Source organism: Diabrotica virgifera, chromosome 3 (assembly GCF_917563875.1).
Source record: "Diabrotica virgifera virgifera chromosome 3, PGI_DIABVI_V3a".
NCBI lineage: Eukaryota > Metazoa > Arthropoda > Insecta > Coleoptera > Chrysomelidae > Diabrotica > Diabrotica virgifera.
In genome coordinates, this window is record NC_065445.1 from 152,886,412 (window position 1) to 152,912,460 (window position 26,049).

Below are 26,049 nucleotides of genomic sequence, written 5' to 3' on the forward strand. Positions count from 1 at the left end.
CGGTCTGTATTTTAATTTTCATTTCACTATTTTATTATTTCACTTGCAATTTATTTTTTCTACGAGCGTGCAAAAATGTCTTCTTTCGCGCACGCATTTTAGTTTAGAAAGTTTAACTTTTCCGTACGCGTGTTACTTTTCCGCACGCGTTTTACTTTTCCGCACACGTTTTACTTTTCCGCACGCGTTTTACTTTTCCGCACGCGTTTTACTTTTCCGCACGCGTTTTACTTTTCCGCACGCGTGTTAATTTAGATATGTTAATATGGCCTTAAAGTAATTATAATACATGCAATAAACTAATATATAGATATTATTTACTAATTTATTTCAAATATATCTTATTGTGTTTATGTTTTAATGAAATTAACGCGAGAATTCGATGAAATAAAATAATTTTGACATAATATTCGAAAGTCAAATCAGTAGACAATAACAGTGGTTTTAAATCGTCGTCATGGAAACCAAGATCGTCGTCATGCTAACCAATTATACTGAAACTTTGGTTTTGACAACCTTGTCAAAGAATTAATTTGTGTATGTATTTTCATATTAATTAAATTAGTTGATTAAGATTTGGTCATTTTTTAAAGACTCGTAGAAAAAATATTGTTCCTAACGCTTGCAGAAAGTCTCTTTTCCGCACTCGACTGCTTGCCGAACTCCCGCTTCGCGTCGTTCGGCAAACTGCAGTCGCGTGCGGAAAAGTATGACTTTCTGCATTTGTTTGGACAAACCTAGCAGGTGCATTTGTTCAGAATGTGCAATTAATTCAATGGGTCTATTGAATAAAAAGAAGTATTTGCTTTTACTTACAAGTATTTAAGTATTTACTTAATACTAATTGAATAAAGTCATTTCTTTAATGCTTTATTCAATTACCGTTAAGTAAATACTTAAATACGAGGAAGTAAAAGCAAATACTTCTTTTTATTCAATAGACCCAATTAATTGATTAAGATTTGGTCATTTTTTAAACGCTCGTAGAAAAAATATTCTTCCTAACTCTTGCGGAAAGTCTATTTTCCGCACTCGACTGATTGCCGAACTCCGCTTCGCGCAATCGCGTGCAGAAAAGTATTACTTTCCGCACTTCTTAGGAAAATACCTATAACATAACAAAAATTGTTAATTACTTTCAAAATTGGGATATATTTAATAAAGAATCCACACAGAAAAATATAATAATTAATTAATTCTAATACTCTATCAGTTTCTGTATTTTTCCCTTATTTATCTAGATATTTATTTAAAATAAATATGTAATGTTAAGTTAATACCAAATGAAATATAAAATTTCTTAAGCCGGCCCATTTCAATACTTATATTTACCTGAAATCCCTTTATTGCTTCGACTTTATCAGCGGGTTACTCTTAAATTGTGCATAAGTCAATTCTTAGAATTATTGTGAATGAGCTTTATAACAAAGTTAGCCTATTCAATTTTTTTTGGATTTTATATTATGGGGCAGTACATTTAGGTAGAATTGGAGCAACGCATAATATCTTGTGTAACTGTTTTTGCGCAAATTTCACGCTTTGACAGAAATGCAGAACAAACCCAGCACTAACTTATTATAATATGGTCTATTTAGGTTTATCCATTTCACGAATATACGACTGTTTTGGATTATCTTAACAACGAATATTTTACTGTGCAAAATATGAAGAACAAAACTAAATTGCAAATTACATTGTTGCTTATTGAAATAATTATTAGAGCAATTTACTTTCGTACTGCTTATGTTGCACAGTAAAATATTCGTTGTCTCGATAATCCAAAACAGTCGTATATTCGTGGAATGACGTATATTCAAAATGTCTTCAATGGTTTTAATTCTATAATATGGGACAGTACTGCTTTACGCAAAATTGTAGCGAAACATTATACATATGTATATCTTTTATAACTTTTTTGTTTATGCAGAACATATTACACGCTTTGGTAAAAATGCAGAACAAACCTAGCACTAACTTGTGGTTTATTCAGATATCGTTTGGATTCTATATGGGGCAGGACAACTTTACGTAAACTTGAAGCGCCACATTATATCTTGTATATCTTTTTTGTTTATGCAGAACAAATTACATGCTTTGGCAAAAATGCAGAACAAACCTAGCACTAACTTGTGGTTTATTCAGATTTTCTCTGATCGTTTTGATTTTATATGGGCAATACAGCTTTACGTAAACTTGGAGCGCCACATTATATCTTGTATATCTTTTTTGTTTATGCAGAACAAATTACACGCTTTGGCAAAAATGCAGAACAAACCTAGCACTAACTTGTGGTTTATTCAGATTTTCTCTGATCGTTTTGATTCAATATGGGCAGTACAGCTTTACGCAAACTTGGAGCGCCACATTATATCTTGTATATCTTTTTTGTTTATGCAGAAAAAATTACACGCTTTGGCAAAAATGCAGAACAAACCTAGCACTAACTTGTCGTTTATTCAGATTTTCTCTGATCGTTTTGATTCTATATGGGCAGTACAGCTTTACGTAAACTTGGAGCGCCACATTATATCTTGTATATCTTTTTTGTTTATGCAGAACAAATTACACTCTTTGGCTAAAATGCAGAACAAACCTAGCACTAACTTGTGGTTTATTCAGATTTTCTCTAATCGTTTGGATTCTATATGGGCAATACACCTTTACGTAAACTTGGAGCACCACATTATATCTTGTATATCTTTTTTGTTTATACAGAACAAATTACACGCTTTGGCAAAAATGCAGAACAAACCTAGCACTAACTTGTGGTTTATTCAGATTTTCTCTAATCGTTTGGGTTCTATATGGGCAGTACAGCTTTACGCAAACTTGGAGCGCCACATTATATCTTGTATATCTTTTTTGTTTATGCAGAAAAAATTACACGCTTTGGCAAAAATGCAGAACAAACCTAGCACTAACTTGTCGTTTATTCAGATTTTCTCTGATCGTTTTGATTCTATATGGGCAGTACAGCTTTACGTAAACTTGGAGCGCCACATTATATCTTGTATATCTTTTTTGTTTATGCAGAACAAATTACACTCTTTGGCTAAAATGCAGAACAAACCTAGCACTAACTTGTGGTTTATTCAGATTTTCTCTAATCGTTTGGATTCTATATGGGCAATACACCTTTACGTAAACTTGGAGCACCACATTATATCTTGTATATCTTTTTTGTTTATACAGAACAAATTACACGCTTTGGCAAAAATGCAGAACAAACCTAGCACTAACTTGTGGTTTATTCAGATTTTCTCTAATCGTTTGGGTTCTATATGGGCAATACAACTTTACGTAAACTTGGAGCGCCACATTGTATATTGAATAACTCTTTTATTTTTTTAGAACAAACTTCAAAATTACAGAACAAACTAGAACAAACCTAGCACTAACTGCTACAGTTATGAAAAGATATATTGGGAACTGGGGCAATACAGGTTTACAGACATATCGCTATGCTATCTTCGTATATATTATATTCTCAATGGTTTTTACTAAATCCAGTGATATTCCCTTTTCATATAATAAATGTGTCGCGTTCCGAATTCTCACTCTATCAAGCGCTTTCTCCAAATCTATCAGCCACATAATATATGCTGATTTATTATATTCCAGCGACTTTTCTTTTATTTGTCATTACAAAAACTGCATCCGTGCATTATGATCTTCCTGTCCAAAATCCTTGCTGCTCCTCTTACAGAGTTATTCGTTCGTTTATCTTTGTCGCTATAATTCTTGTTGTCAATTTGAGTGTTGTATTTAAAAGATTTATTGCTCGATAGTTATTGGGGTCCTTCTTATCTCCTTTCTTGAAGAACCTCAGCATGATCGCTCTTCTCCATTCATCTGGTATTCTGTTCGTGGCGATTATTTTATGAATAAGAAGTTGCAGTTGTTGTACACCACCATATTATAAGAGTTCATTTGGTATTTGATTTTATTTGGTGTTTCTGGTAAAGATTTTTCGTTTTCTTTTTTAAAAATTTCTGTCAGGAAGGCCACCCACGTATCCTCTTTTGTGTCCTCTTTCAACTAGTTCTTTCATTTCGCTTCTTTGTTGTCTTATGAAGCGCCTTGTTTCTGTTGTCCATAGAAATCTTTCCCAGTATAATCTGTTATTGTTTTTCTTACCAATTGATGAGTTTCAGTTCTTACTCTTTTATAGTTTTCATATGATTCATTCGTTTTTTCTGACCTATATTTTAGGAAAGCTTTCTTTTTTTGGTGACAGTTTTATTTAACCTCTAGTGTAAACCATGGTGTTTTCGTTGACCACTTTTGGTTTTTGTTTATTATTTTCGTTCCAGGGGCTTCTCCGGTAGCGTCCAGAATATTTACAGAATTGACATGACGGAATTTTGACAGAATTATTAAAAATAATTAGCAATAAAATTGGTCGCCAAGATGGACCCTGTACCCATTTTTCTTGCCGAGATATAGCTTTAACCGTAAAGCTAGCAGCACCCACTGTTTCTCGGAAATGGCTACAGCAATAAATTTTTTCTTTTTGTAATAAATTAGCAATAAATTAGTAATTAATTCCTTGGGGTCGAATTTTCGATTTTTATAATTTTTTCGGGGGTGAGTTTCCCGCTAGGGGATGATGGGGTAGTTTTTAGAGATTGGTTAATATATCCGGAGCACACTAGTTCGCTCCCAAGGTCAAAAAACCCTCTTAATTACATACTAGTTCGCTCCGAAAACCATAACCTAGTTCGCTCCCATTGTTAAGCGGAATAAATATTTATCTAGTTCTAGGAAAATTAATATCAGGAAAATTGGTGAATTTTGTATTTTATATTAGAAATTATATAAAATATTGGTGGTTACATATTTATATAAATACAGCAATAAGCGCGCTAATAACCGGCAAAGTAATGCAAACGATGGAAAACATATGAAGTTGTAAGATAAAAGGGATGAAACTAGTAGAGATGAGAAATTTAGCGATAGAAACCTATAAATTTACATTATAATGATTTTTTCTCAGCTTTAGACGTATAGGACGAGTTTGGCAACTACCACTGTGACAGTGACAGTTTTAGTTGACATACTCATGTGATACGGCTAAAGGTGGGAAACAACCAATATAATCTAAATTTATAGGTTCTTACCGCTAAATTTCCAACCTCTACTAGTTTCATCCCTTTTTATTTCACAACTTAATATGTTTTCCATCGTTTTGCGTTATTATGCCGGTTATTAGCGCACTTATAGCTGTATAACGAGACAGTGAAATTAGATAATTTAGATTTTTAGCCCAATAAACGACTATTTTGGAGTGTAATTTTCGGCGTTACTACGGATTTGGTTGAAAATTTGGTTTTAGGTTCTAACTATTGTCCACTTCAAAGTTGGACTTGTGCCGTTGGTTGCATTTAATTGAGGGTATAAATCACCCCTTCTCGAGGGTGAAAAATCATACCTTTCAAATAAGTCCAGAAATGGATAAATTGACTACTTCTAAGTAACTTAACCAAATCAATACTTGTTTGACTTCTTGTTTCACTACTTGTTTGATTTGAATAACATCAAAAATGTTTATTTTTCAGCAACAAAAAATAACACGTTTTCAGGCGGTTTTTCTCAAATAATTGACTAAAAATAAGTAAAATAAGTAAAAAATAAGAATAACTAATAAAAAAAATTCTTAGCAAAAGTATAGCTTATAATAAAATTAAAAACGGTATATTCATGAAGTGTAGGCACGTGTAGGTACAGACCCAGCAAAAGCAGAGTTGTAGGTAGCTTATGAAAAATATGTTCCTATGAAAAATGTGTTCCAAAAATAAATTTTTGCTAAGAATATTGTTTTCGATAAAATATTTATTTTCTGAGTTATTTGCGAAATATCTTTCAAAAAATGTGTTTTTTTGTTGAAACATAATAAAATAAACCTTTTCACTCGCAAATAACTCGAAAAGTATTGACTTTAAAAAACTCTATAGAAAAAAAGTTGCTTAGAATTAGTCAATTTATCTATTTCCGGCCATATTTGAAATGTATGTTTTTTCACCCCCGAGAAGGGGTGACTTTCACCCCCCAAGTAAAAGCAACCAACGGCATAAGTCCAACTTCGCGGTGGCAAGTAGAACGTAAATTCAAATGTTCATGCAATTAAGTGGTGACACTAAAAATTACACGGTACCTATCGCCGGATTTCAGGTTCCTTTACTGGGCTAATAATAATTATTTTATTTACACTAAATTTTTTTCTATACAGTGATGAGCGAGCTAATAACCGGCAAAATAATGCAAAAGATGGAAAACATATTAAGGGGGTATTAGTACGCTATGGTCAAAATAGGTGGCCAATTTTTAAACTAACGTTTAACAGTTCTTTGAATAGATGGCAGCACGTACATATATTTTATTATTAAATTTAGTTCTCTGAACGACACCGCATTGATGCCATGTATTGCAACTTAGGCTCGGCACATCTCGATCTTAATCGTACTTTGTATTTACAGACGACAGTTGTTAATCCTTTCTTTACCTGCCTAGGGTAAATTCTCATTAATAGATACTAAACGTTCATTCATTTGGATATAGTTTATTATTTAATATTGTATTATACGGCAATTCGTAATTCTTTACCTGCTCAAAAGGATTTATTTCAAACTAAAGAAATTTGCAATTATTTGAAATACAAGTAAGTGCCTATCTAAATGACCAAAAAAGAATTATGCTAATTCTCAGAAGGAAGATCGAGTATAAAATTAGTATTTTTAATAAATGTAAAATACGTAAGTCAATTGAAAAACAGAGTCACTACAATAACTTTTTTCATATTGAATGTTTTTTCAACAGGGAAAGTTTTTTCCTCGGAAAATTTCACATTTTCATTTCATTTCTCATTTCAACATGCGAGGCAGAATAATAATTAGCCTAATGAACCACTTACTTAAAACATTTTTAAAAGTAATATACTGCAGAATACCTATATAAAAAATGCGAAGAACAAGTATCACGGACAAAGATTTGATTCCGCAATGCCTTGCCCTTAGGCACCCGAGAGGCTCTATTGACTGTCTAAGTGCTATATATTTGTTTTATCGACTATAAAAAGGCATTTGATAGAGTACAACATGATAAGCTGCACATACTCATAAATTATCTTGGAGGAAACTGGATTAGATGATAGATCTAAACAACATTAGATATGCCGATGACGCAGTAGTTTTTGCAGATAGCCTAGATGATTTGCAAAGAATAATGTCGCGCATATAAGACATAAGTAGTGAACATGGAATTTCAATACGAAAAAAAAAGAAAGTAATGGTAGTCATTAAGAGCGAAATATATTACATACACGGCTTTTGGTTAACCAACAACCAATTGACAGAGTGGACAGCTACACATACCTTGGTACCTACATAAACAGTCAATGAGACCACTCTAGTGAAATAAAACAACGCATAGGAAAAGCGAGATCAGCGTTCATAATGATGAAGTCTCGTTTCAGAAGTCACATTTACCACTTGTTAACAAAATTTCGGTGCTACTTCGGTATGCGGTCTACGGCAGAGTTTCTAGTTTGTATGCGGTCTACCGTCTGATATGCGATCTACGGCAATTTAGCTGATTCGGCATGCGGTCTACGTACAAAAACAAATTAGAGAAGCTATTACAAACTTTTTATTTATTATTTATATTTATACTTTACTTTACTTGTCATACTTGTGCTTTACTTCACACTTCATGTGTTATTCTGTCTAAATCCCGAACCGAGGATTAGCGGCGTGTAATTTGGGTTGCCTATATAAACTTGAATCAACGGAATGGGCCTTGAGTGTTAATTTAAAACGCTGAAAAGACCGTTTAGTGATAATAAAAAGGGTGGGTTGTGATTGCGCGCAGCGGTCAAATACCTCCTGCCCTGCGGTTCTCTCACTCTATACCCGTAAGTTGGGTTTGGACCGAAGGGTTAGGTCTTCCTCCTTTCAGGCAAAAACCGATATTTATGCGGTTGCATGATATTTAATATTAAAATAGTATTGGATGTGGTAGAATGTAGACTCTTTGTATAATTACCAATTGAACAGTGAAGCTGTTAGTAATAATAAAATAGTAATGTTTGTAATAGTTTCTCTAATTTGTTTTTGTACGTAGACCGCATGCCGAATCAGCTAAATTGCCGTAGACCACATATTAGACGGTAGACCGCATACCGAAGTGGCACCAAAATTTCTATTATCAGATCCTATGTATTTTCTAGATTATTATACTGAGTAGAAGCCTGGACTCTTTCCGAAACTTCTTTAAGAAAACTCAAGGCATTCAAGATGTGGTATTACAGTCGCATTTTAAGAATTTCGTGGATGGGTCGTGTGACTAATGTTGAGGTCTTACGTAGAATGGGCAAGGAATGAGAGATTATTAACACACATTATTATCAAAGAGCGCAAAGTAGAATATCTTGGCCATGTTATGAGGAATGAATAGAGATTGCCGCTACTCATTCTTCAGGGCAAGGTATTGGGAAGAGAGGACCAGGGAGAAGAAGAATATATCTGAGAAACTGGTTCAATACCTACATCGACAAACAGACTATTCCGAATAGCAGCATGCAAAGTTAGGATAGCCATGCTGATCGCCAACATTCGGAACGAATAAGCACCGTGAGAAGAAGAATATCTCATTTTAAATTCTTCTTCTTCTTCTTCATGTGCCTCGTCCGTTGCGGACATTGGCACGTTAGTCCAAACTATTGGCGTAAGTTTTGAAGCCATGAGTGTCTTCTTCTTCTGGGTCCACGTTTGCTCTCTATTTTACTCTGTATTGTCAGTGGCAGTATACGATATTTATCATGTCTCATAATATGATCGAGGTATTCAGGTTTCCGTTTCTATTGTGAAACAGATTTCTCATTTTTGTTTTCTCCTCAGCGCAATACCTCTACGTTGGTAGTGTGAGTCGTCCAGGACATTTTGAGGATAAGTCGGTACACCCACATTTCGAATACCTCTAGCCTTTTCGATAATGTTTCCGTTATTGTCCAGGTCTCTGCTCCATACAACAAGACTGGAAATACATAGCATTTTAGCAGCCGTATTTTTAGTGGGACAGATATGTCGCAATGATTGAATATATTTCTCATGTTAAATGTAGCTCTGGCCTTTTCAATTCTACATCGTATTTCGGTTGTTTGATCCCATTTCTAGTTGACGACTGTTCCAAGGTATACATATACTTCTACGTGTTGAATTGGTTTTTTATTTTCAATTGTCTGGCAGGTTTTTGAGTTTTGCTCACCAGTGTCCATTTTTGTTTTATTTATGTTGATGGTTAAAATCTCTTTTTTCACTCGCTCTTTGTAGGTACCCGGGTATGACAGGCCTGTCGATACTGCTAGCAACCACAACTGTATCGTCTGCATATCGGTTTATCTAATTATTACTCCAGTAAATTTCAATATTTTTTTTCACTTACGGAAATATTTGACATAAATTAATCAATGATTATACAATATTGTTTTGTCTACAATTTTTTTATTAGGATAATGCCTCAACAAATACTAATGGCCATTGGCATGTGTAATGTGTGTAAAAATGTCGACGTCATCGTCTTTACAAAGAGACGCTAATTGTATCCGAACAATGCATTATTAAAATTAAAAATTAATTTTGCCCTATAAAAATTAAATTTGCCAGAAAGTGAATAAAACTGAAATTGTTTTTAGATCCGCCCCACATAACATACTAGAGCTTACTTATGTTATTTATGTATTATGTCAAAACTAGTATAATCCCCCAGTAAACACTTTGAGTCATTTTGAACCTCGTTTAACTTTCAACCATTCGTATAACGTCACGGTTTCAAGCATAAAAAATGTATATTTGTATTGTTAAGACACTGTGACGTTATACAATCATGATTGAAAGTGAAAGTCAAACAAGGTCCAAAATGCGTACTGGGAGGGGGTGGGGCCACTTTTCTAAACAAAACCGCGTGATTCATCGTATTTCCCTGGTTACAAAACTCGTTTTCAATTGTTTGTAGATTTTCTTAAAATCCGGCAAACGCGCATCTGTCTCCATTTAATACATCACTGCTGCCATCTACTAAATGACACGTGAACTCATCTTCTCATCTATTAAGTGACAGCGGAACTAATTTATCACTAGAAAAATGCCAACTTATTGCTGTAATTTCAACAAAATCCCCAGATTGCAGCTTTTAACTAAAATTTTTACTTTTAGGTACAGTTAATTTAAAAATTATGGCAGTATGGACAATGAAATTTTGTTTAAAATAAAGCTTTTTGCATAGTTAATCGTTTCTGGTAGTTATTTTCCACCCAAGTTCAAAAATTATTATGCAAAACGAATTTTTATAGCAAGTTACTAAGTAAGTTATGACATGGACTCCTTTATGTACAGTTATAAAAAATATACTGCTTTCTTTGGAAATTTTAACTAGATACTATTAAAATAGAAAGTCTACAGTTCACGTACATACCCCTAAGTTGAAGATTGGTTTTGAAATAGTGACGGTAACTGTACCTAAAAACTATATAAATTTTAACATTGTGTCATACCACCTTAAGTTGTGAGATAAAAGAAGCGAAACCAATAGAATTGGGAAATTTAGCGATAAAAACCTATAAATTTACATTCGATTCACTGTTTCCCACGTTTAGACGTATTAGAGGAGGATGTCAACTAAAACTGTCACTGTCACAGCGGTAGTTGCGAAACTCGTCTGATACGTCTAAAGGTGGGAAATAATAAATGTAATCTAAATTTATAGGTTCTATCGCTAAATTTCCCATCTCCACTAGTTTCATTTCAATTTATCTCACAACTTAGTATTTCCATATTTTGCCTTTTTTTTGCCGGTTATTAGCGCGCCCATTACTATATTTTGAAAAATGTTAATGATTGAATTAGAAATTAGATTAGAAATTTTGAATTGTTTTTAAAAATTACTGAAATAATTTTTGTGCTTATTCTAAAATATAGATATAATAAGAAAGCAATACAAGTGTAAATACTAACATAATAGGTATGGGATATCCTCTACCATTACAAAATTAAACAAATATAAATTAAAACGAGGCATTTATTTTGCTAGAAATCTAAGTGAAATACATTTGACAAAATCAAATCTACTAATTTTATTTTGCTTTAATTCCGCTATTTTGTGATCAACAAATTTTTGGCGCTCTAGAAGTACTTTTCGGTACACTGTTTTTGGTTTCACCGAACTTCGTATTTTTGCATAAGTGTCAATTTAAATATCTTATAAGTTATATCTTATCGTTATAAGTTTAATATATTTTTAAGTGAGAAGTAGTGTTATATAGTAGCATTGTTTAAAAAGACTCATTCTTTTAAACAATGATAGTATTGTCGTATTAGAAAAATACAAAGTTTGAGAAATATTTATTAAAAATTGTATTAATAAAATTTATCAAAGTACCTGCTTTATGAAGGCAACATTATCTATTTAAGCTGACCCTGGCTATTCATTATTATTCATTGTGTATCCAGTAAAGACATTATTCAACTATCTTTTCTAAGAAATATATGGCCGGAGCGAACTTACCTATGCCCCTTTTCTGTGGAGTATTAAAATCTGACCGCCGGAGCGAACTAGTATACGCCCAATATATCAATCAAGAGCAATTAATTAACAATAAAATATGCCGTTAACATGGGCCCTGTGTTCCTTTTCATTGTCGAGATATAGGGTGGGTGCTGCTAGCTTTACCGTAAAGCTAGCAGCACCCACTGTTTCTCGGAAACGGCTACAGCAATAAATTTTTTCTTTTCGTATTAAATTAGCAATAAATTAGTAATTAATTCCTTGGGGTTGAATTTTCGATTTTCATAATTTTTTCGGGGGTGAGTTTCGCGCTAGGGGATGATGGGGTAGATGTTCAGGATTGGTTAATATACCAATCAAGAGCAATTAAATAGCAATAAAATATGCCGTTAAAATTATCCCTGTACTCCTTTTCAAAGCCGAGATATAGAGTGGGTGCTGCTAGCTTTACCGTAAAGCTAGCAGCACCCACTGTTTCTCGGAAACGGCTACAGCAATAAATTTTTTCTTTCCGTAATAAATTAGCAATAAATTAGCAATTAATTCCTTGGGGTTGAATTTTCGATTTTCATCATCTTTTTGGGGGTGAGTTTTACGCTAGGGGATGATGGGGTAGTTTTTTGGGTTTGGTTAATATACCAATCAAGAGCAATTAAATAGCAATAAAATATGCCGTTAAAATGATCCCCGTACTCCTTTTCATTGCCGAGATATAGAGTGGGTGCTGCTAGCTTTACCGTAAAGCTAGCAGCACCCACTGTTTCTCGGAAACGGCTACAGCAATAAATTTTTTCTTTCCGTAATAAATTAGCAATAAATTAGCAATTAATTCCTTGGGGTTGAATTTTCGATTTTCATCATCTTTTTGGGGGTGAGTTTTACGCTAGGGGATGATGGGGTAGTTTTTTGGGTTTGGTTAATATACCAATCAAGAGCAATTAAATAGCAATAAAATATGCCGTTAAAATGATCCCCGTACTCCTTTTCATTGCCGAGATATAGAGTGGGTGCTGCTAGCTTTACCGTAAAGCTAGCAGCACCCACTGTTTCTCGGAAACGGCTACAGCAATAAATTTTTTCTTTCCGTAATAAATTAGCAATAAATTAGCAATTAATTCCTTGGGATTGAATTTTCGATTTTCATCATCTTTTTGGGGGTGAGTTTTACGCTAGGGGATGATGGGGTAGTTTTTGGGTTTGGTTAATATACCAATCAAGAGCAATTAAATAGCAATAAAATATGCCGTTAAAATGATCCCCGTACTCCTTTTCATTGCCGAGATATAGAGTGGGTGCTGCTAGCTTTACCATAAAGCTAGCAGCACTGTTTCTCGGAAACGGCTACAGCAATAAATTTTTTCTTTCCGTAATAAATTAGCAATAAATTAGCAATTAATTCCTTGGGGTTGCATTTTCGATTTTCATCATCTTTTTGGGGGTGAGTTTTACGCTAGGGGATGATGGGGTAGTTTTTTGGGTTTGGTTAATATACCAATAAAGAGCAATTAAATAGCAATAAAATATGCCGTTAAAATGGTCCCCGTACTCCTTTTCGTTGCCGAGATATAGAGTGGGTGCTGCTAGCTTTACCGTAAAGCTAGCAGCACCCACTGTTTCTCGGAAACGGCTACAGCAATAAATTTTTTCTTTCCGTAATAAATTAGCAATAAATTAGCAATTAATTCCTTGGGATTGAATTTTCGATTTTCATCATCTTTTTGGGGGTGAGTTTTACGCTAGGGGATGATGGGGTAGTTTTTGGGTTTGGTTAATATACCAATCAAGAGCAATTAAATAGCAATAAAATATGCCGTTAAAATGATCCCCGTACTCCTTTTCATTGCCGAGATATAGAGTGGGTGCTGCTAGCTTTACCATAAAGCTAGCAGCACTGTTTCTCGGAAACGGCTACAGCAATAAATTTTTTCTTTCCGTAATAAATTAGCAATAAATTAGCAATTAATTCCTTGGGGTTGCATTTTCGATTTTCATCATCTTTTTGGGGGTGAGTTTTACGCTAGGGGATGATGGGGTAGTTTTTTGGGTTTGGTTAATATACCAATAAAGAGCAATTAAATAGCAATAAAATATGCCGTTAAAATGGTCCCCGTACTCCTTTTCGTTGCCGAGATATAGAGTGGGTGCTGCTAGCTTTACCGTAAAGCTAGCAGCACCCACTGTTTCTCGGAAACGGCTACAGCAATAAATTTTTTCTTTCCGTAATAAATTAGCAATAAATTAGCAATTAATTCCTTGGGATTGAATTTTCGATTTTCATCATCTTTTTGGGGGTGAGTTTTACGCTAGGGGATGATGGGGTAGTTTTTGGGTTTGGTTAATATACCAATCAAGAGCAATTAAATAGCAATAAAATATGCCGTTAAAATGATCCCCGTACTCCTTTTCATTGCCGAGATATAGAGTGGGTGCTGCTAGCTTTACCATAAAGCTAGCAGCACTGTTTCTCGGAAACGGCTACAGCAATAAATTTTTTCTTTCCGTAATAAATTAGCAATAAATTAGCAATTAATTCCTTGGGGTTGCATTTTCGATTTTCATCATCTTTTTGGGGGTGAGTTTTACGCTAGGGGATGATGGGGTAGTTTTTTGGGTTTGGTTAATATACCAATAAAGAGCAATTAAATAGCAATAAAATATGCCGTTAAAATGGTCCCCGTACTCCTTTTCGTTGCCGAGATATAGAGTGGGTGCTGCTAGCTTTACCGTAAAGCTAGCAGCACCCACTGTTTCTCGGAAACGGCTACAGCAATAAATTTTTCCTTTGCGTAATAAATTAGCAATTAATTCCTTGGTGTTGAATTTTCGATTTTCATCATCTTTTTGGGGGTGAGTTTTACGCTAGGGGATGATGGGGTAGTTTTTTGGGTTTGGTTAATATACCAATCAAGAGCAATTAAATAGCAATAAAATATGCCGTTAAAATGATCCCCGTACTCCTTTTCATTGCCGAGATATAGAGTGGGTGCTGCTAGCTTTACCGTAAAGCTAGCAGCACCCACTGTTTCTCGGAAACGGCTACAGCAATAAATTTTTTCTTTCCGTAATAAATTAGCAATAAATTAGCAATTAATTCCTTGGTGTTGAATTTTCGATTTTCATCATCTTTTTGGGGATGAGTTTTACGCTAGGGGATGATGGGATAGCTTTTCAGGATTGGTTAATATACCAATCAAGAGCAATTAAATAGCAATAAAATATGCCGTTAAAATGATTCCTGTACTCCTTTTTATTGCCGAGATATAGAGTGGGTGCTGCTAGCTTTACCGTAAAGCTAGCAGCACCCACTGTTTCTCGGAAACGGCTATAGCAATAAATTTTTCCTTTGCGTAATAAATTAGCAATACATTAGCAATAAAATATAGTCTTAGTCTGAATTTGGTCTTATGAAGTGGTGCTGCTGACTTTACCGACATAACTACTTCAGTTGAAGAACTATTGCTAAGACAAGAATCTGAAGCACAGCATGAACTTTTAAAGATACAAAAAAGGTTAAGTACTAGTTAATTAAATAAAGAAATTCAATTTGTACACAAATTAATTAACAATTTTAGAACACAAACTAACACTACTAAAAAACAAAATCATTAACAATATCAATGAACAGACTTTTATCGAATTTTCCAGCAATCAACTAATAGTTTATAACAGATTACATCACATAACTAAAGCAATACAAATCAATAAATTAGAAAAACTGAAAAATAACTTTGAATCTATTCATTTTAACACAAAAACAAACTGGTTAAAAAATATTAGTAATGTAGGCATACCTAAAGATATTGAAAAATTTCTAGCACTAGGCCCAAAGTTTAGTATTGAACCAAAAGTAAATAAGGACATTACAATAAAAAACCTACTTGCTGACATTGACTTGGTAGCTTCGTCAATTAAAGACGAATAAACAAAAATAATCACAAGAGCTAGATCTATAAACGTACTCACTAATTACACTAAACGCAACAAAAAGACCAATAACTACTTTCACTATTTACTAGTCAAAACAAAGAAATTTCTCAGACAACATCCAGAACTGATAGTCACTAGATCCGACAAAGAAAACGTTACTGTGATCATGAAACGAACAAACTATACAGATTTATCACAACAACTCCTTGAAAATAATAAAATATATTTAGAATTAAAGTCTGACCCTACACTTACAATACAAAAAGAAAGCAATAAATTAGTACAGAATTTACTTAAGAGGAAACAGTAGCGATCAACAGGTAGCGAAAACGCGTTCCAAGATTGCGGCTGTAATTTTGAATATTTTTCGAGATATTTGGTACACGTATTCGTAATATGATAAAGAATGGCGGTACAGAGCCCAATTTGAAAAATATATTAATATGTGGAAATTACTCTGTAATTAAATACAATATTAAAAAAACGAGCCTGTACCGCCATTAAGAAGAACAAAAAAATACAGTTTCTTCAAATAAACTTTTTTATCCGATGCGTAGATTTTGTGTCATTTTGGAACTACTAAAATTTTTTATTTCATTAGTAGTTCCAAAATGACACAAAATCTAGGCATCGGATAAAAAAGTTTATTTGGAGAAAGTGTATTTTTTTGTTCTTCTTAATGGCGGTACAGGCTCGCTTTTTTAATATTGTATTTAATTACAAAGTAATTTCCACATATTAATATATTTTTCAAATTGGGCTCTGTACCGCCATTATTTATTATATTACGAATACGTGTGCCAAATATCTCGAAAAGATATTCAAAATTACAGCCGCAATCTTGGAACGCGTTTTGGCTACGTGTTGATCGCTACTGTATCACCTTAATAGAAACTTTATTGACCAACCTACCAAAAAACAACTAACGAAATATAATAGCAACGCCCCAAAATTTTATGCATTACCAAAAATACACAAACCGACATTATCACTAAGACCTATTGTTTCATCAATTAACTCTCCAACCGAAAATATTGCCAATTTTGTTAAAAACATTCTAACTGCAGCGTATGACTTCGACAATGAGTACTACATAAAGGACTCGTTCGACGTAAAAACAACATTTAACGGATTACAACTACCGAACGATTACGTTTTGATTAGCTTGGATGTCGTTTCTCTTTTCACAAACATCTATCTAGAGGCTTGCTTAAGATCCATAAACAAACATTGGTCTGACATAACTAAACATTGTAAAATTAATAAAGATACCTTCTTAGCACTGGTCAGCTTTCTAATAACAACACATATTTCTCTTTTAACAACAAAATATACAAACAAAAAACAGGCACCCCCATGGGTGGTTGTGTGAGTCCTATTCTGGCCTCATATGTTATGGACGACGATCTTTTAGATACAGTTATTCCTGTTCTTCCATTCAGAATAACCTTCTTAAAGAAATATGTCGACGATATAATCTTAGACCTACCAAAAGACATGATAAATGAACTTTTATACATCTTTAACGATTTCGACCCACATATCCAATTTACAGTGGAAACAGAAGACAAACACCAATAAGTCTCATTCCTGGACACCAAACTAATACGTAGCAATAACAACGTAATAATAACAGATTGGTATAGAAAACCCATTAGCTCCGGAAGATATATTAACTATTGGTCATATCATAAGCATAACACAAAAATTAATCTTATAAAACAAATGAAAAATAGAATCTTACAAATTTCAGATCAGTCGTTCCACAATAAAAACCTAAAAATCCTTCGTCAGCTCTTCCTAGACAACTCATACCCAAACACACTACTTACTAAACTACTATTTAACACATCTAATGATACATTACCCGGGACACAAACCAACCCTATTCATACACCACAAAACATTAACCCCACAATAGACACAACTGACGTCATATTAACCCCACTTAAATACTTTAGATTACCGTTCATACAAGACCTTACACCGAAACTTACACGAATTTTTAAATCAGTCGACGAGAATATAAAAATAGCCAATTACACAGTCTTAACAATTGGTTCCATTTTCACTAAGATCAAAGACAAAACACCTACTGACCAGTTATCGAATATAGTCTATTGTATTCCTTGTGCAAGCTGCAACAAACAATACATTGGCCAGACTAATAGATAACTCAAATGCCGTATCGCTTCACATAAGAGTGGCAGTAGACTATATCCTGATAGATGCTCCCTTGCAAAACACGTATATGACGAACAACACATAATCAACTATAACAAAACAAAGACCTAGTAAGAAGAGAAGTAGTGAGAACTAAGTATATGTATTACTTACTGAAACGACTAGCACGTCGCACTGCCGACAAATATATATTTTTTATATGAATAAGTCCCGAGATATATTTAAGTTTGATTTACTAATTTTCCCACATGTATTCGGCTGATGTTCGATTTCCTTTTAGTTAGATTTCATTTTCAATCTTGTTTCAGTTCCGTCACAAATACTGGCGACGTGATACTTTCTAAAGAGTGTGACGAACTAGTTCATTTTCATTCTCGCTTCGGCGTTGGCCCCTTGCCCCGCTGGGAATGTAGGCAACTGGGCGTCTCCAGAATGAAATTCGTAAAGGGGCAGTAAATGTGATTAATTTAAAGGATCAGTAGCATGACCGCTACACCATCAATTTCGATTTTACATCGTAGTGGGTATTTAGATGTTGTCATATATTTGGTTTTTTCTGCTGATATTAAGATCTGCATATTTAAAAAAATCATCGATTCCGTCACCGTGATTTACATCACGGCCAAATGGATGACGTCTCTAGTATAAAATATACAGGGTGAGTCATGAGGAACTGTACATACTCCTACCTCGTATAGAGGCTCCTATGGGGAATAACAAATGACCATTAAAAAGTGTCTGCTTCCATTGTTTAATAATATACAGGGCGAGTTTCGCATTTTGACAGAAATTTGTATTCGTCATAATTTTTGAACGGTCAGGTCGATGTATGTCTTATTTTGGTCGATCGTTACACTATTACCACCTAATCAACTGATTTATTCAAACTAGAAAAAAAATCAGGTCCGGCTTTAAAAAATTAGTTCGTTTGGGTCTTAGAAAAATTTTGCCCTGTATACGCTTTTTGAAAACTCTAATATGAATTTTACAAATTAGACAAATATGCAAATAAAATGGCATATTTATTTTTTCCCCACACGATTACTTAATTTTTTATAAAAAAAATCAAATTTGACTATGAATAATTAAAAGTCTGGTAAAGTGAACCATAGATTTAAAAAAATTAACTTTTAATACAAAAAATAATTTTTTTTGAACAAATATTTAATTTATGTTACCACCCAATCAACTGATTTATTCAAACTAGAAAAAAATCAGCCCCGGATTTAAAAAATTAGTTCGTTTTGGTCTTAGAAAAAATTTCACCCTGTATACGTTTTTTGAAAACTCTAATATGAATTTTACAAATTAGACAAATAGGCAATTAAAATGGCATATTTATTTTTCCCCGCACGATTACTTAATTTTTTATTAAAAAATCAAATTTGTCAAAATCGGAATTTTAACCTAAAAATGAAAAAAAAATGAAATCACGGTTTAACTCGCTACAACTCTGTTCCAGTTTAATATTTTTTTTTCTGAAATTTTTACAGCACATATCTGTTACCATTGTGAAGGCTATAAAAATTGTTGTAGACTTTCAGTCTTTACTTCTTCTCGTAAAAGTTATGAATTTTTAAAAATAAAAGGTGCAGATTCGTGAATTGCAAAGTTAAATCGTAAAGATTAAGTGAAAAAATTTAAAATTTATCTATTTGATCACGTCTATCTTAAACTATGGAGTCCAAAGAGAAGTGTTATGGGGAGTATTAGATCTGGACATGTTATAGAAAAAAAATTGTGAAACTTTTAATTTTAAGAATAACTTTGTTTAATTTTTTTTATTTTTATAGAAAAATTGCGATTTTGACAAATTTGATTTTTTAATAAAAAATTAAGTAATCGTGTGGGGAAAAATAAATATGCCATTTTAATTGCCTATTTGTCTAATTTGTAAAATTCATATTACAGTTTTCAAAAAGCGTATTTTTTTTTATTTAAAAGTATTTTGCAATCTGTTGAGTGTCAACAATAAACAAAAGTAATTACATTGACTAAGGACAAGAAAGATTTTACCCACTGGCACAATCAAAGTACAATTTTTATAAAGTTGTGTACAAAATAATTACATTTCATAACTACTAACTAATTAGTTTAAAAGTTTACTCTTAGAGTAAAAAGCGTATACAGGGTGACATTTTTTCTAAGACCCAAACGAAATAATTTTTTAAAGCCGGACCTGATTTTTTTTTCTAGTTTGAATAAATCAGTTGATTAGGTGGTAATCGTGTAACGATTGACCAAAATATGAGACACATCGATCTGACCGTTCAAAAATTATGACGAATAGAAATTTCTGTCTAAATGCGAAACTCGCCCTGTATATTATTAAATAATGGGAGCAGACACTTTTTAATGGTCATTTGTTATTCCCCATAGGGGCCTCTATACGAGGTAGGGGTATGTACAGTTCCTCATGACTCACCCTGTATATAAAAAAATTGTAATTTAAAAATAAAAATCGACCTGTTTCAGCATTTTATGTACTGCCAAATATCGAGGTGGACTCTATTCATTTTCCCAGCCTGTATAATTATATTTTGATTATGTTGATAAAACATAACATTATTGTATTTAATAACTGATAACATTATTGTATTTAATTAACACGATTGATTATCAGAGTATTATGAAATAACAAATTGGGTAATTTTTTAATTATTACTGTTTACAAGAATTCCCTTTTTGAGTTTTGTACAAATATAACCACTTAAGCAATCGCGTCTTATCACTTTGTAATTTTCTCGTGATGTTAAAAGTGTTCTAAAATACAATCACACGTTTTACGATATAATTTGGTAAAACATGAGAGATATTTTAATGACTTATTAATTTATGGTTTCCACACTGAAGATTGTACAAAATCTTGACAAACGGGGGTTATTTGTTAACGAAATTACTATATCGATCCATAAGTTTTACTAAAACAAAACAGAACTGAACTATTTAGAAAAATAAAAAAAATATGAAAAAAACACTTTTAAGAAACGCTTTTCTTTAGTTACGAGTGACTAAAATTAAAAATATTAAAAAATCCACTAAAAATCAAAAAATAAAAAAAATTGAAAAAATCTAACACATTCGTCAAAGAAAAGCGTAACGCGTCTTCATCGAATAAACGGTTTTTGCCCCACGCTTTTCTTTAACGAATGTGTTAGATTTTTTAATTTTTTTTATTTTTTGCTTTTTTGTTGATTTTTTTTATATTGTTAATTTTAGTCACTCGTAACTAAAGAAAAGCGTTTCTTAAAAAAATTTTTTTCATATTTTTTTATTTTTTACTTTTTAGTCTTACACTTTTCAAACATTAAAATATATCGTCATGTTTATTAAAATATGTATAAAACATAATGATGTACTAACATGAAAAGTAGTCGGAATCGGCAAAAAATTTGAAACTTCATTTTTTATTTATGAAGCATAACGTAAGCAATTAACGTAAAAAGTGAAATTATGTATTGTTCATATAATTAGCTACAATCTGTAAAAGTTTCAAGTTTCTTCATTGTAAAAAACAAGAGAATTTAAGCATTTTCCGTTAAAGTCGTTTTTTTATTTAACCCTCGTAAAGCGGTGCGAGGTGCAGCTGCACCCCAGACCTCGCTTTTTCCACATATCTTTTTTAATAAATATTTTTTATTTTTGTCCATTTTTTTATTCGCATTAAATTCCATTATAAACGCATTCCACCCATTATGGTAGGGGAGCCCAAGCGGGGATTTTTGCAGTTACTCGAGCGCGTCAGATTATCATATGGGGAGAAACGTGGTACCCTGCAGATGTACCTCTGCCATATATTGGCTCTTAACACAGGGGAGTTCGTTTAGGGGGGCCCGAAAAAAAAAATCTATCCTTAAAAATACTCGAAATTGTCAGATTAAGATAAGGTAAGTTAAGTACATGCAAAACAGTGTATATTTAAAAAATCTGACGATTTAAGCGGGGCGTAAGGGAATTGGTGAGTCACAAAGTTTCACAAGAAAAAGGCGAATATTTCGCGAAATGAACGTCAGATCGAAAAACTAAAAACTACACGTTCAATATTTTTCAAAAATCTATCGATAGATACCAAACACGACACCTCACAGAGAGGGGTGGGGGGTAAATTTGAAATTTTAAATACAAATCCCGCGATATTTAGCAAAATAAACATCAGATCGAAAAACTGCAAAATACACTTATTTAATATTTTTGAAAAATATATCGAATGGTATCAAATGCGACCCACCACGGAGGTGGGGTGGGGGTTTACTTTAAAATATTAAATGGGAGCCCCCATTTTTTATTGCAGATTTGAATTCTCTGCATAAAAATAAGCAACTTTTATTCGAAACATTTTTTCGAATTATGGATAGATGGCGCTATATTCGGAAAAAACGATTAATGGAAATGGAAAATTAAATTAAAAAATGGCAAGCGCCCGCTAAAATGGAAAATTTTACTTAACTTTTTTTGGTTTTAGGACCTAATAATCACAACCCAATAGGTCCCCAAAGCGCTCGAGTGACTGCACATTTAGCATACTTTGCTCCCCTACCATTACAGCATTTAAAACTCTTTGCGTTTACGTGCTTTTTTTGGAAAAATGACTGTAAGGTGCAAATGATGAAAATTTCATATTATGAATTAGACGTTTCTGATGTTCCACCTGGAGCTAACAAAGCTACGGGACAAGGTTGGTGTTACTTTTGTCAGAGAAAAAAGACCGAAAGTCCCGGCATAACTGTCGGTATTGTGTGTAAAAACTTTGTGTTGCTCATCCTGTGAAAAATTTCATGTGTTTGTCTTGCAACGATAATATTTTTTTAAGAAGAAATGAGTACTTTGCTTGTAAAATTATGTTTCATAGTATAAAAAACAAGTCCTAATTATCTTTCAAATCAATTTCACGACATTCACATATAAACAAATGGATATACAGATGGGGTGCAAATGCACCCCGCACCGTTGTTTACGTAAGAATCTAAGCATCGCCTTACAAGGGTTAAACAATTATTAATAAACATAATTTTTTTTATTGACTATTCGTGTATTGTTCCCGCGAATGCATATGTCTTCAAATTTTCAGTCATGTGCATTGAAGAAAAGGCAGTCAAATTAACGTCTAAAGATTTGACCCAAACGATTGAGCTAAAGAAGAGTGTTTAATTAATACGCCAAAACGAATTCTAATGTTAATTGTAGCACAAAACGTCACTACCGGTGGTTTTCCTAAGACTACGATAAAAACACGAATTTTTTGAATTCGAGTTTTGGTTGAAGTTTTATTTCGTATCGTATTGAAATTTGATACGAATAAGCGCCGATTTTTATGTAAACAAATAAGTATATGAGCGTTCAAAATTTGAAACTTTATTGTTTATTTATGAAGTATAACGTAAACAATTAACGTAAAAAGTGAAATTATGTATAGTTCATATCATTAGCTGCAATCCGTAAAAGTTTCAAGTTTTTACATTGTAAAAAACAAGAAAATTTAAGCATTTTCCATTAAATTTTTTTTTATTTAAACAATTAATGAATATAAAAAAAATTTATTGACTATTCGTGTACTGTTCCCGCGAATGCATATGTCTGCAAATTTTCATTCATTTACATTGGAGAAAAGGCAGTCTATTAACGTCTAAAGATTTGACGGAAACTATTGAACTAAAGAAAAGCGTTTAATTAAAAAAAGAAGTAATATCCTCATAAAACCTTCGTTTATGTTAGTCTCATAGAGCTCCTTAAGCCTGGAAACAAAATCCATAGATCATATTTTCAGCATAATAGTCAAAATCTTGCATCTTGGTTCCTTGCTTAGTTATTACTTCCCTTTTTTGCATTCATGGTTTTTTAAACTTTTAGGTAACACATGTTTAGGTTTATTTAAAAAAATTCACTTTTTTTTAATTATAAAAATGTCATTTTCGATTTAGTCAACTATTTAAGTTTATTTTCAAAGTTATGTTTATTAAGTTAATTTCAAGTGGGAAGCTATTCATTTCTATTAGGATTGTAATGACGACGGTTTAATTGTTACATTTAAAAAAATCGGAGAGCGACTTTATTATCGTCATAAGTCAGTCAGTTCTTATGCAAAAAGCTTTTGCCAGAGCTCATTTGAAAGGTTTTTTAATGAACTTTAAAAAATGTCTTTTCCGATTATAACGCCATCTATCCATAATTCGAAAAAATGTTTCGCATAAAAGTTACTTATTTTTACGTAAGGAATCCAAATCTGCAATAAAAAATGGGGGCCCGTATTTAGGATTTTAAAGTAACCCCCACCCCACCTTCGTGTGTGGTGCCATTCTATAGATTTTTCAAAAATATTGAATAAGTGTATTTTACAGTTTTTCGACCTGATGTTCATTTCGCGAGATATCGCGGGATTCGTATTTAAAATAATAAATTTACCCCCCACCCCTCTCCGTGGGAGGTCGTGTATAGTATCATTCGATAGATTTTTAAAAAATATTGAGCACAAATTTTTTAGTTTTTCGATGTCATTTATTTCGCGAAATATTCGCTTTTTTCTTGTGAAACTTTGGGACTCGCCCATTTCCTTACGCCCGGCTCAAATCATCAGATTTTTGAAATATACACTCTTTTGCATGTATTTAACTTACCTTATCGTAATCTGACAATTTGGGAGTTTTTTTAAGGATAGATTTTTTTTCGGGCCCCCCTTAACGAACTCCCCTGTTAAAGAGCCCATATATGGTAGACGTACATCTGCAGGGTACCAGGTTTCTCCCCATATAATAATCTGATGCGCTCGAGTAACTGCAAAAATCCCCGCTTGGGCTCCCCTACCATAAGTTATTCATGAAAAACGGTTATAAAACGTGAGTTTTTTCAATAAAAATGCATAGTTTCAATCGCTAATAAATAACAGGGAAAATATCAACTTTGCAAAAAAATTTTATAGAACAAAATTTACTCAGAATTGGTCAATCTATCGACTTTCATAGTTATTTTGATTAAGAAAATTTGCATCCCCTAGATGGGATTGTTTTCACCCCCAGGGCAAAATCCCGGTTCGGCGTATGGTAGATTTTGAAGAAGAGGGTCAACCGAGTTTAAATCCAAATTTTCATTAAAATCGGTGTTGATTCTCAAAATTCTAGTTCTAATTCGAGTTGATTTTCAAAATTATCAAAATTACAGTTTTTTACCACTGATGACTAATTTAATAGTGATGTATAATTTTAGGTAAATAATTTTTTTATATAATATATGAAAAAATGTTTGTCCGGCAAATATGTTGTGAATTTTAATAAGTTCGACACGTAGAAAATGTCAAATGACATGAAGTATATTGGTGGTAAATAGCAGTCCGATTTTTGCATGAGAGTTTCGACAAAATGGGGTATGGGCAAATAATCCCGGACAAAAAATCCCTACAAATTATCCCTGGACAAAAAATCCCCGGACAAAAACCCCCAGACAAATAATCCCTGGACAAAAAATCCCCACAAAAAATCCCGGACAAATAATCCCCACAAATTTTTTTGGACAAAATATCCCCACAAAAAATCCCGGACAAAAAATACCTAAGAAATATTTGCTGCCGAATAGTTCTCTAAAAGTTTTCCCGAAATTTTAACAAATTTCGAATTCCAATTCCATGCTGAAAACTTCAAATTTTACATGACAAAAGAGTGTGAGTTTTTTCAAAAATCATGGAAGATATGGGGAATGAGCTAAGGCCCCGTTTTCATGACAGGCGCTTAACGCGCGTTTTGATAACGCGTGATTACAGCTACATACATTTTACTGAAGATCGTTCACATGCTAACGCGCGTTTTAGGTCATTAAGACGCGCGTTGAGATGTGAACGTTCTTGTTATCAAAATGCACGTTAAGCGCCTGTCATGAAAACGGGGCCTTAGCTCATTCCCCATATTTTCCACGATTTAAAAAAAAACTCACACTTTTTGTCACGTATAATTTAAAGTTTTCAGCATGGAATTGGAATTCTAAATTTGTTCGAATTTCAGGAAAACTTTTAGAGAATTATTCGACAGCAAATATTTCTTAGGTATTTTTTGTCCGGGATTTTTTGTGGCAATATTTTGTCCAAAAAATTTGTGAGGATTATTTGACCGGGATTTTTTGTGGGGATTTTTTGTCCGGGGATTATTTGTCCAGGGATTTTTTGTCCAGGGATTTTTTGTCCAGGGATAATTTGTGGTGATTTTTTGTCCGGGATTATTTATCCGGGGATTATTTGTCCTATCTTCGACAAAATACATGGGACGTTTTCGTAGTCTGACGCTCGAAACCTGTAACCTGTTCCACAATTAAGGCTTTCCCTGTTCCAGTGTTCCCATGCATCAAAGTTTGTCCGACTTGACACCGTTAAGCTAGGAACAAATTTATAGCTTGCTATTAATA

At 33.1% G+C, this 26,049-nt stretch overlaps 1 protein-coding gene across 5 annotated transcripts in view; it reads left to right on the forward strand.

The window, feature by feature from the left end:
• The window catches only part of LOC126882130 (monocarboxylate transporter 5), a 681,181-nt gene that overhangs the window by 138,407 nt on the left and 516,725 nt on the right, over window positions 1–26,049 (forward strand). The window lies entirely within an intron of this gene.